At 37.6% G+C, this 6000-nt stretch overlaps 1 long non-coding RNA gene across 1 annotated transcript in view; it reads left to right on the top strand.

Annotated features, from left to right (window-relative positions):
• The window catches only part of LOC125111857 (uncharacterized), a 32470-nt gene extending 27206 nt beyond the window's left edge, over nucleotides 1–5264 (top strand). The window contains exon 3 of the long non-coding RNA XR_007130962.1: nucleotides 5154–5264. This is a non-coding gene — a long non-coding RNA (uncharacterized LOC125111857). The remainder of the gene's footprint in view (nucleotides 1–5153) is intronic.
• The last annotated feature ends 736 nt before the right edge of the window (nucleotides 5265–6000 follow it).

Raw genomic sequence — 6000 nt, forward strand, 5'->3', positions numbered from 1 at the left:
TTTTGTTTATTGTTCCCTTTGCTGTGCAAAAGGTTTTAAGTTTAATTAGGTCCCATTTGTTTATTTTTGTTTCTATTTTTATTACTTTATGAAGTGGATCCAAAAAATATTGCTGCAGTTTACATACTTTCTTTGATTAAAATATTGATCCAATGGTAAAATTAAATGATACTTTAAAAACTGCTTTTAAAAGTAAGTACTTAATAAATGAGTAATTTTTGTTATGGGCGGTTATGCTGATCATATAAACATTAGACGGCTGGCCTTCCTAATGGGATGTGATGTGTGATGTTATAGAGACCACAGATTTGTCTGTGTTTTCACTTGTCCCTTAATACCTTTGACTTTGCAATTAAGTATTACTTAATGTTCGATTTTGTCACTTTTATTACTTTTTACTTCGTTAAATTTTATATGAGCATATAAGATCATAGTGGGATGAAGGACAAAAGGAGTTTAATTTTATGACTTTGACCGAGGTCTTTGATTTGTTTCAAAATTCTTTTTCTTGTTTTTAATATATAAAACCAGGGGCAAGCTTCTTGGCTACCCCTTGCCTGTATCTCTCCTCATCAAAATGAGAAGGAAAAAGCTCATCATTCTGAAAATATTTATCTAAGGATTATTGCAATATTTCAATTAGACCATCTGAGGCAAGTTCAGTGTCAGGATGCTGAAAAGGTAGTACATTTGTCTTGGAATCTATGATGCTAGCAAAGATATGCAAACAAAAATGTGTTGCTCTCAAAATTCCATGCAAGGAAATATAATAGAATGCAGAATTTCTTCCTTGTTATATTTTTTTTTTTTGTCTTTTGGTCTTTTTGTTGTTGTTGTTGCTATTTCTTGGGCCACTCCCACGGCATATGGAGGTTCCCAGGCTAGGGGTTGAATCGGAGCTGTAGCCACCGGCCTACGCCAGAGCCACAGCAACGCGGGATCCGAGCCACGTCTGCAACCTACACCACAGCTCACGGCAACACCGGATCGTTAACCCACTGAGCAAGGGCAGGGACCGAACCCGCAACCTCATGGTTCCTAGTCGGATTCGTTAACCACTGCGCCACGACGGGAACTCCTTGTTATATGTTTTAATACAAAATTTCTTATGGTGAAGAACAGCTATAAAATTTTAAAATTGTATGCATTTATTTTGTTTACCTGCTTACTCATTATCCATTTAATTATTAACCCATTCTACATCTGAAAAGAATTTAAAGTTGTTTAAAATAAAAACAAATGCACAATAGGAGAATACCAAATAAAAACCGAAAGACCAGAATCAACACAGTGGTAAGAAACTTAGTTTTAGTTAAAAGTTGAAGAAATCATATAAACACTGGGTGAAACTGAATCATTGCTTGATAGAATCAACAAAACTTGCCCAAATATTTACAGTTTGGTCCATGTCTTAAAAGCAGATGACCTTGCTTTTTTATCTCATGGAAAAAATGGAAACCACCAGAGGAAAATGTCCCTGTCTACCCAGATTATATCTGAACCCATGATCTACTTTTCTTTGTGTTTCCGTGGGCAATCTGTCCCTCTCATTTAAGGGCACTCACTTTTCTAGTTCTCTGGATTCCATATATTCCTTTCATTTAGTGAAGGACCCGGTCTCTGCAGTTATCAAGTGCAGCCGAGTCTCTAAAGTTCAAGAGCTGTTGGAGGGAAGCCCTGGCAGTAGGGGGAGATGGCCACATTTCCCAGAAGGAATTGTCATCACAATTCTTACCAGCGCTAAGAGCAGAACCTGAGCTAGACACACCTGAGCAACATCTTTAGCAGGGATAGAGGCCAGTGCCCAAGGGCCAGCTAGAGAAAGCAGAGAGTTGACACCTTCTCCAGAGCAGGTAATATATATTTTCTCTATACCAAGAAACCATCTTATGAAAAAAGGCAGGGTGGTCACTTCTTGAGACAGGCAGCAGTAGTTTTCATAAAGAGTCTGAACTTTGAATGAACTTCATAAGGACTTTAACTAAACATTTACTTGAAAAAAGTCTTTAAACTAGAAGAGATTGAGTTACATAGTTTATTATATTAAAGTCCATTCAACTATTATGGAATAATAGGTATTAAAGAACAAGTCAGCTCACTTATATAATGTAGAGCTACTCTTCTGTACATTTTGTAGACATATATTCTGAGCCCTCTGTAACTGTATATACCTCCTAAGTGGATGCTGAGCTGAAATTGTTCTCCTCTGTGTGAAGTTTTGTTTCAGAAAATAATGCTATCATTTGCTAATCACACTGCTTCACTTTTATATCCAGTTTCTACAGATGAGAAGTTGTAACATCTAAAACATAACCACAGGTTTAATTAATGAGAAAAGGAACAAGAAATACAACTTTTAGCAGAAAATGATTCACACATGAAAATGTGGTACCCCTGAAATTGTTCACAAGTGGCATTTTTAGTATCATGGCTTCAACTCCTTTATTTATTTAGGAATCTAACAAGAGAACATGAGGATTTTGGCAGGAATTTAGACATGTCCTCATTATGACTAACAGGATCAGACATCTCCCATTAAGGGAGAGAGACTTGTCATGGACCTAGTGCAAGTAGGAAGAAGAATTTCCAGACTCATAGCGAGGTGAAGAGAAAGGAGAGTTTCTTGAATTAAGAAATGCTGTTAACAGAGCAGGGCAACTTTCTGATGGTCAGGGAACACCGACCCCGATGGAAGTTGGCTGCTTCTTTTTATGGCCAGAGGGTAAGGGAAAGGGTGGTGGGGCTTTGCTGGGGGTCTGAAACTCTCCTTATCCTAATAAGCATTCTCTTTACAGAGAGACAGAGAGCTTGCTGGGGCAGGCTACTTCCTTATCAGAAGAGAGCCAGGCCTGTCGTGAGCATCAGCTCCAGGTTTTGTGTTTGAGCTGATACCCTGCTGCTTCAATTCTACACTTACTTGTGAACCTCTTTTCCCACATGGACAGTTATTCTGGATTTATATCACATGGGAACAACTAATAAGTGCTCACTGTACCCTTGTTGTTTGGGGAGAAGTGTTGATTTTCTCATGAACAATGCTGCTGCTTTGCCCAGGATTAGCCTTGGGAATAATTGGATTGGATCCCACAGAAGAAAGGTTAAAAGTAAAGGTATTGCCCTATAGGGCATTGAAGGCAAAGTGACTCCCAGTATCATGACTTATAGCAATGTGCTATAATTACTAATAACCAGGAGGTTGCAGCACTTTTGAACAAAGTGGGGGAAAAGACATACTCAATTAAGATACCATCTTTATATCAGTTAGTCGGAGCTAGAATTGCAGAGCAAACTCAAAATGTAGGTAATGAGGGTATTGAGCATGTGACAAAAACTTTCCATTCACAGTTATCTTAAGTTTAGATGCCAGGTCACTTGTTTTTGAATATGACTACCCATAAAACAATAATGCAAAGGAATGCAAGAAGCAATGTAATAGAATACTAAAATAATTCAATTGTATATATTTGTTTTAGTTCCTTGATATTCCTAATACAAATAATAATCTCTAAATAGTCTATTTTATGTTGTCATAAAATGAAATTCTGATTTTGGCATTTGATGATATGATGTTAAATGCTGCAAATGGGTAGGATCTATGATAACGTGTACTTTAGAGAAGCAGAGTAATGAATTTTTCCTCTCTTTTAAGGACACAGACATATCTGCTTTATTTTAGATGACTCATAGGCCCACTTCTGCTTAGGATCAATTTGTCCATTTGATCTTGACAACTGTTCTAACTGTTCCTTGTAAGCACTCCTACTTGAGGTTATTCATTGAACCATTCTATTCTTCAGTATGTCTATGACTTGATCTTGCCCATAGCGTGTTCAAAGAATGAAAATCTTCACCTGAAACGGGGGAGAATTTGTCTTCAGTAATCATATCATTCACATTTGACAACCTGGCTGCCTCTTTTGTCCCTGAAGCTGTTAAGTGCTATCTTGGTTGATAGAAAGGTGATTGGAACATATCTCCTGAATTTATATCACAAATTAGGGGTGGCCACATCATGTCCCTTGAAGGTAGCTATGCACCCAACCACAGAAAAACTGAGGGAAAGGGAAGTATGGGCGGTAAGTTTGCTTGTTTTTTTCTAATGCAGTGCTGGGGGTTGAGATGGGAAAAGGCCAAGAGTCTAAGCAGATGGGACAAATGTAATTCAGTGTATCTGCATTTCAGGTTTGTAGGACTCCAAAATGTATGTTGTGAATGATATAGACTTTTTATAAAAGTTCTTATTTAGGAACAAGTTACAATATGATACAGGGAAAGAGTTCATAAAACATTAGGGTGCTTGTTTTTAGATCCAGGCTCAAGTCCTGGCTCTGCCATTCATAAGCTCTAACTTTGGGTTATTATTATGAATGGGTAAATAGGTAAAGCCATTTGTTTTTGGACTCCTGTTTGCTCACTTGTTAAGGTGCAACCAGGGCTCTCCACCTCTGCTTCTATTCGGCTATTGTCAAGGTATGTTTTTTGGAAATGGCTGAGCTTCTCCTTTGCTCCAAAGAACAGTTGGATTTGTTCTGATGAGATCATGGTAATTGAATACCTCTTGCTGGAGATCATTTTGGAAATGGACATGTTATCCATTTATGGCCAAGAAAATATAAACAAGGTTAGCGTGGGAGAATTATGCGGACATTTTCCTTGCTCTTGAGATCCATGGGCATAAATAACCCCTTTCGCTAATGCTCATCACTGTAATAGGGTGTGATTTTTTTAAACAGTGGAAATCATCTTGTGGGCAGAGGATCAAGCTAGAACAATCAAAGTCTACAGGTGAAGGATGGCAGAAGAAAGTGGTGCCAACACTGTGGCCCCTGGGAGCCCTTGAGTTACTGTATTAACAGAGCTTGAGACTTCTTCTAGGAAAAACCTCCTCTTAAAATATATATCAGTTGAATAAATACAAATATATCAGTTGTATAAATCTGTTGAATTAGGTTTTCTGTGGGACTTGATACCAAGTCCTTTTAACAGATATACCAGTTCTATAAAATGGGAATTTGAATACCTAAATCACCGTTTTTCAAGAAAAGAGTATGAAATGTATGTGTAGCATTTCACACAGTGTTTGTCATGTGCTTGGTAAATGTCACCATCCTTATTATAAACATCACTATTATTATTATCTCAATATTTTGTAGGTGTGGAAAATGTTCTCCGTCTTTCCTTCTGGGTTTTTTGGCTGCCCTCACCAGGCATACCTTGGAAATACACAGGTTTGGTTTCGGACCATCACAATAAAGCAAATTTGCCATAAGGTGAGTCACACAAATTTTTGGTTTTCCAGTGCATATAAAAGTTGTGTTTACACTATACCGTAGTATAGTACGTGTACAATAGCATGATGTCTGAAAAAACAATGTACATTCCTTAATTTGAAAATGCTTTATTACTAAAAGTGCTAACCATCACCTAAGTCTTCTGTGAATTGTAATCTTTTTGTTGGTGGATGGTCTTGCCTTGATGTTGATGGTCACTGACTGATGAGGGTGGTGGGTGTTGAAGACTGAGGTGGCTGGGGCAGTTTCTTAATATAAGACAACAATGAAGTTTTCTGCATCAATTAATGCTTTCATGAACAATTTCTCTGGAACAAGAGATGCTACTTGATGATATTTACCCACAGTAAAACTTCTGTAAAAATTAGAGTCAATTTTCTGAAACCCTGCTTTGCTTTATCAACTAAGTTCATGTAATATTCCAAACCCTTTGTTGTAATTTCAACAATCTTCATGTGAAACCACTTTCGTCGCTCTGTAAGAAGCAACTCCTCATCCAGTAAGCTTTATCTTGAGATTGCAGCTGTTCAGTCACATCTTCAGGCTCCACTTCTAATTCTAGTTCTCTTGCTATTTTCACCACATCTGTAGTTATTTCCTCCACTGAAGTCTTGAACCTCTCAAAGTCAACCACAAAGGTTGGGATCAAATTCTTCCAACTCCTGTTAATGTTGATATTTTGACCTCTTCCCATGAATCATGAATGTTT

The sequence above is a fragment of the Phacochoerus africanus genome, chromosome 1 (genome assembly GCF_016906955.1).
Source record: "Phacochoerus africanus isolate WHEZ1 chromosome 1, ROS_Pafr_v1, whole genome shotgun sequence".
NCBI classification, from domain to species: Eukaryota; Metazoa; Chordata; class Mammalia; order Artiodactyla; family Suidae; genus Phacochoerus; species Phacochoerus africanus.